We start from the raw sequence: 14,026 nt of genomic DNA, 5'->3' as shown, positions 1-14,026 counted from the left end.
CATAGATGCTAGGACAAGTTCTGCATCCATGCTTCCAAGAGAGGGAAGAGAAGGTGAGAGATGGTGCCTGGAACAAAGCCAGGAAGAGGGGAGAGAGAGAGAGAGAGAGAGAGAGAGAGAGAGAGAGAGAGAGAGTGAGTGTGTGGGGGGAGGAAGTCAGGAAGAGGAAGTCCTGAGAATAGCAATCTACATATCAAAGGATAGTCAGGGCAATAAACAGAGTGCCCTGATCTCTCTATCTTTCTCTTTGGTTTGTCCCCCTCTGAAACCTGAGGAAAGGGACAGTGCTGATTCTCCTCTCCCAACAACTACAGAACCAAATATAGCTCTTTTAAAAAGTAATTGAAATCTTTACGTAAAGACATATTGGAGTGGTAGGTGAGATGCTAGAACAACCAGTATGTGAAAGGAATGGCAGCCCAAGATTTTTACGGGACTAAAGGATTTCTTTGAGATGCTTTACAGAAAGAGAAATGGTAAAGGTGAATGGTTGCCAGGCGCAGACAACACGCAGATTTATGCCAGTGCACAAAAGCAATTGCTGAGGTTGCTCCTGCATATATTGATTACTTATTGTGAAACTTTGTGTGTGCCACTTTGTAATAAGAAACTGTGACAACTAATGGTTGGGCTGCAGAAACTTTACAGATTATATGTCAGCAGGTCAATTATCCATAATGTCAACTTGTATCATTTCAGTTATGCAGATGGGTTCTTATACTGGCTCTTTGTCGACCTCTTGCTTTGAATGTTGGTGTAGTTTCGATCTTTAATTGCAAATTGTATTGGTCATTGAATGTGATCAGAGCTTTTTGTCTGGGAAAAGAAGTGGTGGAACTCAGTGGTGGAACTCAGGACCGCACAAGGATGTCACTTTGGGTCAGCTGGAATAAGGGAGGAGTTTTTAAAAGTTTAAATCGCTGTCAGCAAAAATGGTCACATGGCCAGTGGCCCCGCCCTCTGACCTCCAGACAGAGGGGAGTTTAGATTGTCCTCCACACTGCGCAGAGGGCAATCTAAACTCCCCTCTGTCTGGAGATCAGGGGGCGGGACCAGCAGCCATGTGACCATTTTCAAGAGGTGCCGGAACTCCGTTCCACTGCGTTCCAGCTGAAAAAAAGCCCTGAATATGATCACATTGCTGATCATATTGATTTACACTATGTAATCTGCCTTGAGTCTCAGTGAGAAAGGTGGACTATAAATAACAATTTAAAACTAAAACAATGCCAAAAATAACAAAGAATCTTGCGGTACCTTAAAGGTTTAACATGTTTATTGTGGTAGAGGCTTCATGCATCTGGCGAGCAGTGATTCATGATAGCGTCTGCCAAAAGGCATTCCTTATTAGTCTTCAAGGTGCCACAAAGATCTTAGTTGTTTGGGTTGCCGCACAGGGCTACTCCTCTGAGATTTATCTTTATGGAAGGCCCTGCATGTAACCTGTAAAGTAAAAATTGATCAGCCTCATGAAGAAACATGTGCAGATATGGACTGGCAGCATCTTTTAAAATAGAAAACAATGGAGCTTTGTACAGTCATGCACCTGAAAAAAGTACTTGGAAGTCCAAGAAAATGAGAAAATTTCTGCATCAGTGGAAAAAAGATTTAAAAACAAAAAAACGGTCTGTTCCTTTACCTATATAATCTCTTGTCTGTTTATCTTAAAGGTCAATTTTTTAAAAAAAAGTTGGGATTAGTTTTTAATATTATCAATAATAAAATGAGACAGATAAAACAGAAAATTTGAAGAGGTACGTCTATGAAGGGAATATTGTAGTTTTAAAATATTTGTTGAAAGTTTAAGTGAAATCAATATTAGACTGGAGTAATTCTGCTTAGAACTGAAATAGATCAAGATGGGTAGCCGTGTTAGTCTGTCTGTAGCAGCAGAAAAGAGCAAGAGTCTAGTAGTACCTATAAGACTAACAACATTTGTGGTAGGGTATGAGCTTTCGTGAGTCACAGCTCACTTCTTCAGATATCACATAGAATTCAAATAAACTTGCAATGTTTGCGTACTGACCTGCACAGAAACCATAAATGTATTTATTATTTATTTAATTATATTTATAATCTGTTCTCCCCGCAGTGGGCTCAGAGCAGAGCACAACATGAAACATGGTAGCATAAAACAATACAGAATTACTTAAAAACATAACTGCACAATCTGCCAAAACAGAACCTATCTATAAATATATATTTATATAATATACATTCGTAATAAAAAAATAAAAATAAGTAAATAAAATAAATAAAAATGATTTTTTCAATTTCTTAAAAAAAATAAATCAACTAAAATTTAATTGGTGGGTTAGGAGGAGAGTGCCGTCAAGTCACAGCGGACGTAGGACGACCCCTGCCGGGGGAGCTGCGAGGATTCCTCTCCTTTGCTCTTGCCACCTAATTGCTGAGCAGTTACATCTCACGCATGCGCGAACGCCCCCTTGGCAGACAGCAGTCAGTAGAGCGATGCCTCTAGCGTCTTGGCGACCAGACGCGCGCATCCGGGCGAATCGAGGCGGGCAAGCCACGTGGCCGGCCGGGACCAATGAGCTGCGGCGTCAGCGGCGAGGCGGTGCCGGCGAGCGAGAGGTTTCTCTCTCCTGCCTGCGGGCGTCGTGACGGTTGGCGGCGCGCGCAGCTGCGGCTCTCCCCCGCCCCCGTTCCCAAGGGAGCCGTCGCGTCGCCGCCTCCTCTTCAGGCGAGGGGCAGGCGGAGGATGGTCCTGCCGCGGCGCCCGGCTGCCCAAACCCCCGGGCTTCTGGCTGCGCGGCGCCGCAACGCGGGTGAGTCTCCAGAGAGCCGCGCTGCCGCCTCACAGCGGAGAAAGGCGACGGTTGTCCCCGCCCCTTGAGGGGGGAGGAGGGGGGGTCTGGAGACAGCCGCATCACACCCACCCACCCACCTACCCACACCCGCCACGTTCCCTGCAAACTCAGCGCGGGAGCGTCGCCTCCTCCGCCCGCCCGCCCTCCTTCGCCGCGGCTGCAGCCGCTCGGGATCAAAACGCCGCCGTCTTTCGGGTGCCACAGGACTCTTGCTCCTGCGGACTCGCGGCGCAGAGGAACCCCGCCCCAGGGGTAGGAGAGTGGATGAGCGGTGGGGATGCGAGTCAGCACTCTGCCGGCCCGATTCCCACTGCTGCTGTGAGCGCTGCAGGCGGCCTTGGGGAAGCCGCTCCTCTCCGCCCCAGCTGCAATGTGGGGATAATAACAACGGGGCTCTGAGTGGGGCACTGATCTGTCTGGAAGAGCCGTATATAAGTGCAGTTGTTGTTATTAGTCTAGCTTTCTCATCTTGGTTAATGGTTAGACTGCAAGTCAGGACTCTGCTAGTTCGACTCCCAAGACTACCAGGAGCTCTGCAGGTGGCCTTGGGTGAACCACTCCTCTCAGCCCCAGCTGGAGACAATAACACTGATTTGTTCAGGTTCCAAGTGGGGCACTAATCTGTCTAGAAGTGCAGTATATAAGCGCAGTTGTTGTTATTATTAGTCAACCTTTCTCATAGTGGTTAAGTGTTCGGGCTGCGAGACAGCACTCTACTGGTGCAGTTCCCACTTCTGCCATGAGCTCTGCAGGTGGCCTCAGCTGGATTGTGTGAGCAATAATAATGCTGACCTTATTCATTACTTTGGCAGTGGTATATACACACAGATTGTTGTTGTTACTGTTATTATTGGGCTTTGATTGGGATGGTTCTGTATGGGATTGCTCTGTGACACTGCTGCTCCGCTGCAGTTATTAGGGTTAGTTTTGAGTGCAGTGGTTCATAGAGAGTTTAGCTTATGTACACATGTACATACATATAAGGTCCCTTTTTTAGACGCCTTCAGGGAGCTCTGACTCTTGAAAGCTTATACCCTGAAAATTTTGTTTTTTTTCTAAGAATCCACTGGACTCAGATCCATCTCTTCTACTGCAGACCTAAATCTATATTTGTTTATTTTTATTTATTTATGACAATAGTTCAGTGTAAAAAAGGGGATTGACAAGAAATCCCTTTATCCTTTGCGGAAAGATTGTTTTTGTCTGTGTGTCAGACTTAAAATTGCTTATGGTGTGTTTTCAGTGTTTCTTTGGCTCTGTATTGGATCATTGCTGGCTTTAAATCTTTGCACATTTGCATTTAGGTACCCTGTTACATTGTTTATTGGAATGCCTTTGAAATTGACTGTACTGATTTGCATTGTGTAATCTTCCTTGAATCTTGGTGAGAAGGGTGTACTGTAAATAAATAACAATAAGTCCAGAGGAGTTAGCCGTGTTCGTCTGTAATAGCAAAATAGTAAAGAGTCCAGTAGCACCTTTAAGACTAACCAACTTTACTGTAGCATAAGCTTTCGAGAACCACAGTTCTCTTTGTCAGATGCATGGAGGGTATGAAGAAACTGGCCATATATATAGGTGGTGAGGGGAAAGGGGTGTAGATGCAATGAGTTGCAAAAGTCATGAAAGAGGTGGAGTGCACAGTCCAGGCTGGGTGTGACCCCTCCCCTCCATAGCTGAATCTGAATAGAATGCCTGAAAGGCAGTTACTTCTGATAATGAGATGGCCAGTTTCTTCATACTGTCCATGCATCTGATGAAGATAACTGTGGTTCTTGAAAGCTTATGCTACAGTAAAGTTGGCTAGTCTTAAAGGTGGAACTAGACTCTTTACTATAAAAATAAGTAACAGCTACTCAGATGCAGAGGAGTTAGCCGTGTTAGTCTGTGGTAGCAAAATCAAAAAGAGTCCAGTAGCACCTTTAAGACTAACCAATTTTATTGTAGCATAAGCTTTCGAGAATCAAGTTCTCTTCGTCAGATGCATGGTACAGAAACTGGTCAAATATAGAAGAGGAGGGGAGGAGAGAGAAGATGCAGTTAGGGGGGGAGAGGGAGGATGCAACCAAAACATTCCTTTGCTAGTAAATGTAAACATCTCCTTTTGGTGTGGAGATCAGTTGGCTTGTGTGAGGCTTCAAAGGAGTTTGCCGTGTTAGTTTGTAGCTACTAAGATGAGGCAAAAAAGCAAGATTCTGGTCCAGTAGCACCTTAAAGACCAACAGAAATATGAGCTTTCAAAAGTCCAAGCTCCCTTCTGATGAAAACTCATATCCTGGATTCTCTTTGTTGGTCTCTAAGGTGCTGCTGTTCCGAATCTTGCTTTTTGCCTCATGTAAGCAATTTTTACTCTCCTTATTCTTGCTGCCTCAGTAGTCTTCCTGTTCAGGACCACTGCTTTAAAGGGCTACAATGTAACATTTTTGTGCTACACAGTCATCATAGTTAAAAAGCTATATACACATGTGTAGGATTCCTCCCCTGCCCCTTTATAGGATGGTAGGAATTCCAAGTTTCTCATCTTGAAAGCTGCCTGCTTATATTTCAAACCTGGCTTGTGTACATGATACTCTGAGTTAGCTTCCAGTTTCCATTGTAGTGACAAGCTGATATGAAACTTACTAGACCAGCTGCAAAAAGCAGTTGTTGGTGTACTATCCTTAGCAAATCAAGGCTTGACAAATCCTAGGTGCCAGGTCAACCTAATACCTAAACATTTCATTTTGGTATAATATTTTTTAGCAATCATTTTATTTTAGTGCCTCTCAGTGGAAGTAGAAAGGTTGGATCTAGTCTGTTTTTCTGCTGTTGAAAAAGGGAAGGAGTCCTCTCAGACTACCATGGGGGTTTGGGGTCATGGGACCTGTATGTACTAAAGGCATGTGTAATGGGGGCTGTAATAAGGAGGGGAATTGGCTAAGATTGAGTGAACAAGCTGGATGCATTGATCGTATAATTCCTGTGCTGAAAAATCTGCTCAGTTTTGTTTTTGGGGCAGTTAAGTGCTCATTCTCACTTTACCTAAATGGTTTTAGGCCAGTAAAGATAAAGTTTCAAAGTCCTGCTTCTAGCCTGCAGGTTGTTCTACGGATACTATTTTAGGTTGCTGACTCTTGTTTTTCTATTGCTAGTGGGATTTTTTGTTTGTTTCATTGCTGGTTTTAATATTGATCATTTATGCTTGTTTTTATTGTTTTATTGTTGTTAGCTTGTAAGTTGGCTTGAGCAGGTTTTGGGAGCAGCACCATGTATTTTTCTGAACAAATTTACATCATACCAATCATAGCCAATAAGCTTGGATCCCTGGGTGCAATATAAAGCAGGGACAAGTGTGTTCTCCTGTTGCTGTCAGGATGCATGGCTTTGTTTGTATTTTGTCCCGTTCTGATGTTTAGAGCTGCATGAACATTGTATGTAGACAAGTCTGACTTTTATCTGCAAATACTTGAAATAGATTTTAACTCATTTTTAAAAATCATGGCAGTCTCTAATATGTTATTTACTAGCAAAGCCTTTGTTGGCAGGGTTTTGTGTATTCTTATGGCTGGCAGACTCTTGTTTTTAACTCTTCAGTTTACTTATCAAAATTGTCTATCCCTCGTTCTCATGCAAACTTAAATAACAGTAAAAAGTCTATTTTATAACTGCTAGCATACTACAAAACATCAATTATTAACATTAACATCAATTATTATAACATACTATCAATTACACTACAGGACAGTTGTACAAACTTGCAAAAAACAGAATGATTTCCATTCTTACAGTGTCTCATGACTTAGGTTTGTTGGCTCTAATAATCCTTGCATCTTCTTTGGCATAAGGTGTTATGCGACAGCGATGGCTGACTTGGAACAAGAATTTCATTATTACTGCAGCAGACACAATCATGAGTCCTGTTAATCTTTAAGGTGCCACAAATTTACTAATGCGTATGCTTTCATAGGCTAGATAGAGCCCATTAATCCAGCCTTTATATTTAGGGGGGGGGATGGGAACAGTGGTATCGAACATCGTCTGTGAGGGCATTTTTCTGCTGAACAGAAAGAAACGCTCTTCAACAGATCAACTTGTAATCAGAAATTGCTGAATTGTTTATCAACAGATTTAAATGTATTAAATAGATCCAATACTTTTCTTAGACTGCACTTGTGTTAAGTGGCTTAACTAGGTAGACCGTGGGCTATTGCCAGTTATAGTGGTTGTGAATGGTCATTGTGCTTATCTTGTATACTTCTAAGGTTTGTATAGAAATGTCACAAATTCTTGCCGCTTGTGGCCTTCTCATCTGCTGTTATTTTTTTCTTTGTTTCTCTCCTCTCCACCTTGCGTGATTTTTCTGTTGAAGAGATTTCACTTCACCATCTGATGAAGTGAACTCCAGCTAAAGGTGTAAAACGCTGAACTCTGTAATAAACCACATTCAAAACTCCGGACTCTTTAATCATGTAGTGTCATTAAACACATCATGGCATTTTGTTGCCAAAATTACTCAGATTAAACAATAAGCATATTATGTTGTATATGTCTATAGTATACATAAGAATTACTGTTATCTAAGGATGTGGATTGTCATATTAAAATTAATGGTACACATTGTGAGTAAAACCTTGCTGTAAACATTTCACTCATTCCAAAAGGGGAAAAAATCACAAGTTTTTTTAAGTGCTTCCCAAAACGTCCTGATTTTTTTTCTCACTGGACAAATTGGGATGGTTTTCAGTATTTTTCTCACTCAGAATGCACAATATGAAACGCTTTGTCTTAAAAAAAACATTCTACTTACTTTAAACGGGGAAGTATTTCCCCTGTGCTTCCCAACCTTTCCCAGTTTTTCCACTGGACAAATTAAATTTTTTTTTCATACTAACCTTTTTGAGTAAGAAAAACTCTGTCTTAACAGACGTCTTTTATTCAGAAAGAAAGAGAAAATGGTGCACAGATTTTTTTTTTTTTAGTGTTGCCCCAAATTTTCCCACTGGAAAAATGGAAAGTCCTCAGAAAAAAGCTGTTTTTTCCTGTCCCTTTGAATCTCTAGCTTCAGCTGCGAAGACCTTGTGCTTCATACATCTGTTGGTTTTTAAAGTGCTTTTTGCTGCAAGAGACTGACATGGTGTGTTTTAGTGCAATTGCAAATCCATCAGAGCTGGTCACGTTACCCTGAGAACTGATTTGGCAGATGATTGAAGACTGTATAACCGAACATGAACAATTTGATGCATTGCAATTGCATCCTCCTCCCTTTTTTGGGAGCGGAGAGTGCTTATTGAACTATTAAAACGGGGGATCATACTACAGCTCTTTTTTTTTTTTTGCATATACTGGTAGTGTCAGTGCTACTGCTGATATGTTGTATAGGTACGTCTCATAATTATTCTTTAAATTGTGATTGCTGCATACTGGCAAGTGTGGCTGAAGTGGGTAAGAATTTGTAATTGTGTATAGGGCACTTTGAAGATGAGGGGTAAAGCAGAATATAGGAAGGAGAGCTATTCTTTATCCTGTGATTGCTAAAGTGAGCCTGCTAAATCCCACAAAGTGTAATCTTCTGGCAGGGACGTATTTAGTAGCGTGGTGATTAAGTACTGCTTATTGAAACAGGATAAAATCAGGGAAGCAAAGTCTAAACTAGGCAAATTGTGTATAGGAGCACACTGCCAGAATAAGGCATATTGTAATATTTCTGACATAGAGCACAGACTAGGAGGAGCCCTGTCTTATTTTTTAAATAACTGAACTGTTACAGAGATAATATTAAATCCAGAATATAAAATCATACAGTATATGTGAAATATAGGACATGGCTTGCATGTTATTGCTGAAGGCTTTTTAAATACATAAATGAACAGTCATGCCTTTAACCAGATGTGCAAGTGAATGAAAAGTGCCAGAAGTAAACAAAAGTTCCTAATTTAAGAATTCCCTGGGTAGGATGATCCCATGTGGTTACAGGGTGGTGATGATTACTCATCATCTGCCTTACAGCCTCCAGTATTGAGTCATGTAGGATTTCATTCTGTTTCAAAATAGTAAAAGAGTCCAGTAGCACCTTTAAGACTAACCAACTTATTTCTACCATAAGCTTTCGAGAGCTACAGTTCTCTGTCAGATGCAAGGCATATATTTTAAATGACAAAGAGAGCTGTGGCTCTGGAAAGCTTATGCTACATATACGTTGGTTAGTCTTAAAGGTGCTGCTGGATTCTTTACTATTTTGCTACTACAGACTGACACGGCTCACTCCTCTGGATCTGTTCTGTTTCAGGTAGCTGTGATGGGTTGGATTCCTCTATCATTTCAACATTTCCTGTTCCAGGAACTTGGCCTTGGGTCCATTGCTGTAGTTGTACCTATCCATTAAGGACAGGTAGGACAGAAGGCCTTTTCTCTGGCTCCAGCTTCTGGTGAGGATGTGGCCTGATCATGATACAGCAGTTTTGCTGAAATGCAGCATGCCAGGGCCTGGTCAGAGCCTTAACACAAGGTCTCCTGGGAACTGTGTTACCCATCGCACAAGGCGGGAGCCATAGCAGAGGATGCACCTGTACAGACAGAAACATAAGGGCAGAGAAGGATGGCCAAATGGCATTTAGGATGATGCCCAGTGCTGCGTGTTCAGATTGTCCCGCTTCTTTAAATTCAGCGCATTCTGTTCAGTTCCACGCTGAGGATTTGGAATTGGTGAGATCCAAGCTATCTCCAGGCACAAGAAATTCAGATTCACTCCAGATATGGGTAGACAGGCGTATATTTTAATTGGTTCCTTACATCTGTCCTGGAATAGCTTATAGATTTCTGCACATTTAATTAATCAACATTACCAGAGTTATCAGAGTAACTCTATTACAGCATGCTTGTGGTACTCAAGGATTAAAAGTGTTTTGAGGCATCCTATAAAGAAGAACAGCAAACCCAACAGTCATTAAATTGTTTTGAAAGTGAGTACCTGTTACTTGACAATTTTTATGGTTAATGCTCAGCCATGGGAGTGGTTGCTCCCAAGCAGGGCTGGGAAAATATTTCCGATTCCTAGGGGCTAGTATTGAGTATTAGGAGTAAATCTTGTTAAAAAGCTGAATGATTCCTTATGTTCTCAAATACCACCTGTTAATATCTAGGAGCTAAAATGGGTGGGTACCTGGGATTTTTACAGCTTTGCTTATGTTGCTCTACAGCATGACTGTGGTACAGCAAACATACAACTGCACAAGGGATACACTTAACAGATCTTTTTTTATTTGTTGGTATCACCTTTCTGGTTTCAGTAACTGTTTGTGTTACAGTGCTTAATAAGAGAAGGTGTTTGTGCATGTTGCTCTGGATTGTGAGTGCGTTTTGGATGGGATTAAAGGGCTGGGACATTGGTTGTAATTCTTTGGGACTTTTAAGGGACTGTTCAGAAGCCAGTTTGATGTAGTGGTTAAGAGCAGAGGACTCTGATCTGGAGAACCAAGTTTGATTCCCCACTCCTCCACTTGAAGCCAGCCAGGTGAACTTGGGTCAGTCACAGCTTCTAGGAGCTCTCTCAGCTCCACCCACCTCACAGGGTGTTTGTTGTTGTGGGGATAACGATAACATACTTTGTAAACCGCTCTTGAGTGGGTGTTAAGTCATCCTGAAGGTCGGTTTATAAATCGAATGTTGTTGTTGTTGTTGTTGTGTGTCTTCCTTCCCCTCCTGCTCACCTATTCCTGAGTGAAAGCTAACACCCAAAACTACAATAGGCCCTTTGCATACCGGCTCTTCAAATACTGAAGACAAGCAGTAGCTGAGAACGTGATCATAGGAACGAAGATCAATCGGGAGAATGCAGAGAACTCAGAAGGCCAGTCTGTGCCCTCTAGTCTTAGAGGCCTTTAGCTGTCCATGATCTGAAGAGTTGCTTGTGATTGCAACCCAAGAGCTTGTGCTTATCCAGTGGAGTTTTTATATTTTCTTTTGAACAGCAAGCCGATGCTCATTTCCAGTAATTAACCACTTTTCAAAATTCTGTCAGGGCAGAAGAACACAGTGAAATAAACCGAGAGCCCCCGTTGAGTTTGTGTCCCCTGTAATGTGCAATAAACTTACCCTAAGTCCTCATATCATCATGTGGTGTGTTTGGCAATGAAGAAGAAGAAGAAGAAGGTTTAATTGTATATGGCCAAAGGCCATCACAATACAAAGTGTTTGGCAATGTAAATGCAGGATACATCTCGGCCAGCAACAGTTTCGGATGTGGAAGGAGAAGGATGTGATATCCTGTTCCTATGCTTGTTGCCCTGTGTGGAATTTGCCCTTCTATCCCTTAGTAGCCGACCGTATCTCCTTAGCACAGCCTGCGTTCACTGCATATGGCTGTGCTTGCTAAGCCCCGGTAGTTTTGAGTGAAGAAATATTTAGAAGAAATATATTTATCTAATAAACCACTACTACCTCTCTGTTCCAAACAGGATTTTTGTAAACTGGCATGTTTAGTCCATTTGCGTGTGTGTTCTAATCAGGATGTGGATCTGTTCGACTGTATCATGGCTTACATCCTCTCCCTTTTTCTGATGCCTTGGGATCAAAATCTCAGCTGTTGAATGCACCACAAGCTGTTCTGTGCTTTTTTCCCATTAAAATGGAATGTATTTTGGGGTTCTATTGCTATCGAGTAGACTTTCTATTTTTATTAGCAGTGATGCTTGGGAAACCAAAATAGAGAACCAAGAGATTTCATTTTAAAGAGGAAATTTAGAAAGAGGAAACAGGGTGCAACTAAAAAAAACAATATCCTTGTTAATGCATGTAGTATGAATCTCGATTCTAACATGTTTCAAGATACAGCTTGATGGTAAATTATGCAGCAACCATGTGCAACATAACGTGGTCTGGTTCTGCTCAGTGCATGGGTGGGAAACTGCATAGGAACTTTATGTATGCTGCCTTGAGATCCGTGGAAGGAAACTGTATTATAAATGTAATAAATAACATAAAGCTAATTTTTATAAGTAGACTATTAACGAATTACCTTGTTGTACCCATATCGGAAGTACTGTTTATGGTTAATTATTTTACATAAAGTAATTTATTCAAGCCAATGGAACTGAGTTATGCGTATTGCCCCCAAAGCAGGTGTTGGTTCATGTCAGACTGATGTCAGACTGAAACTACTTGGATGTCAGACTGAAACTACTTGGTCTAGGAAGAAGAATATGTAAGGAAGCTTGAGCCAGAAGATTATCCATTAGGGAATTTGACCATCTGATTGGGGATAGATAAAACTTTTGGAGTTAGCGTTTAAAATTACGTAAACGAGTGTGAGTCAGTAGAGAAATGAAATCTGTTCCAAGTTATAGTATGTTTTAGATTTCTGCTGTGTTTTATTCACCGTTCCTCAGCCCAAAGAAGCAACAAATGAGTATGACATCTGTGTAGGAATGACTCCTTGAATTACTTGCACTTCCTTAATAGTTCCTGCCAAGGTATATTTTGGGAAGCTACAAAATAGCCCACACATTTGAAGAAGGCAAAGAGAAAAAATAGGCATCTTTTGAACGGAGTGGAAAAATGTATCCCGTTTGCTCTTGTTCGTGATAAAACTGCAACACATGTTTTGACGTTTACCATGCTACATAACCAAGAATTCACACAGAATGGTATTAATTGATGAATATGTGCTGATAATGTTACAACTGCTTTAAAATTATATAAGCTTGAGAAATTCCATGCTGTATTTTGGACAGTAAATGTAGAAGGATTTCAGTTAGGTTTTAAGCTGTGCTTCCCCTAAATGTCAGTAGTAGTAATTATGGTTGGTACGTATTTAAAATTTAATGTGGGTTAGTTGTGGGCATTTATGCTCCTCAGCCATGCTGTTGTAAATCGTGTTGGTAAAAGGTACAGTTTTATTCAGCTCCTTTTCAGTGCAGATTATGGATACCAAGGGAATTCTAATCATCATTAGTGATGCTGATATAAGCCTGCAGCTTACCCCGATTCTATTCACTTGTACAGGTGTTTGCTTGTGTATATTTCAGTCTGTCCATTTCTGTTGCTTCTGTCATTCTTTACTCATGACTGTACTTGTTTAAATCTGCTTCATAATTGTCATGAGTGCTCAGAGATAGTTTAGCCATTTTAAAATGCCCACAACCACCTGTGATTTACTTTAGTTAAAATATAAGCAACAACTGTAAATGTGAAGCAGTTAAAATATGCAAAACCTTACAAATTGAGTCATCTGGAACTTGAGGCGGCTGTGGCATTCTGATGGGGAAGGAAACTGTCCCTTGCTTGAGCGCTCAGCTACGTTACCAGCAAATCCTTATTTATGTGTATACTCCTATACCACCTTTTTTTGCTACAAGCAGATTCAAAGGCTTTTTACTTCATGCATTCTAGAGCTAATTATAGAAGTTCTTAATCGAATGGGGATGAACACTGTTACATTCATAAGGAAAGGGTTTGTCAGTGAATCAAATGTGTTGGATGCTCGAGCTTACTGCTCTGCCACACCCTGTACCTAGAGGAATCTGCAGCAACCGTGGAGAATGCCATGGTGACAGTCACCAGACCTAGTGGGACCCTTCCCCTTTCCTCCAAGCTTGTTCTATGCAGCAAGCCAGCTAACTGGCATCCATCCAGCAGAGCTAGCTCCCAGCAGCTAGAGGGGACAGGACGGGAGGCACCTGAGGATGTCAGCTGGCAGTGCCAGCTGGTAGAAACTCAACAAGAGCTGTAGTCATCAAGCTGGTTGGCTGGTGAGGTGGATCCATACATGCCCAAAGACACAAAGGTGTGGTAGGTGATGGCGAAGAGGGGCTTGCTTCTGGGCAATGCCAGATAACTGAGTGTCTGGATAATCAAGTTGTACATAGCAAAGCTTTTACTCTACTTGCTTCTAAGTTAGAGGGGAAAGTACTGTGAATTATTAAGGGAGAAAAGACAGCCAGGTATATAGCTACTAGGGTCATGTTGTCATTAAGAAGGTGCAGGAGCTCCGTGGCACAAAGTGGTAAGCTGACATACTGCAGCCCAAGCTCTGCTCATGACCTGAGTTTGATCCTGGTGGAAGCCGGGTTCAGGTAGCTGGTACAAGGCTGACTCAGCCTTCCATCCTTCCGAGGTTGGTAAAATGAGTACCCAGTTTCCTGGGGGTAAAATGTAGATGACTGGGGAAGGCAAAGGCAAACGACCCTGTAAAAAGTCTGCCAAGAAAACGTCGTGATGCG

The 14,026-nt window shown here is 41.7% G+C and overlaps 1 protein-coding gene across 2 annotated transcripts in view; it reads left to right on the top strand.

Annotated features, from left to right (window-relative positions):
• The first annotated feature begins 2,633 nt into the window (after positions 1 to 2,633).
• GALNT11 (polypeptide N-acetylgalactosaminyltransferase 11) overlaps positions 2,634 to 14,026 on the top strand; it is a 35,106-nt gene continuing 23,713 nt past the window's right edge. The window contains exon 1 of one of the 2 annotated variants that reach the window (XM_054991460.1): positions 2,634 to 2,789. The gene's annotated coding sequence lies outside the window, so the exon portion shown is untranslated. The remainder of the gene's footprint in view (positions 2,790 to 14,026) is intronic. The other variant, XM_054991458.1, reaches the window with a different exon arrangement.

This window comes from Eublepharis macularius, chromosome 11 (assembly GCF_028583425.1).
Source record: "Eublepharis macularius isolate TG4126 chromosome 11, MPM_Emac_v1.0, whole genome shotgun sequence".
NCBI classification, from domain to species: domain Eukaryota; kingdom Metazoa; phylum Chordata; class Lepidosauria; order Squamata; family Eublepharidae; genus Eublepharis; species Eublepharis macularius.
The sequence above is the reverse complement of the archived record's forward strand: the minus strand, read 5'-3'. Positions and strand labels throughout refer to the sequence as shown.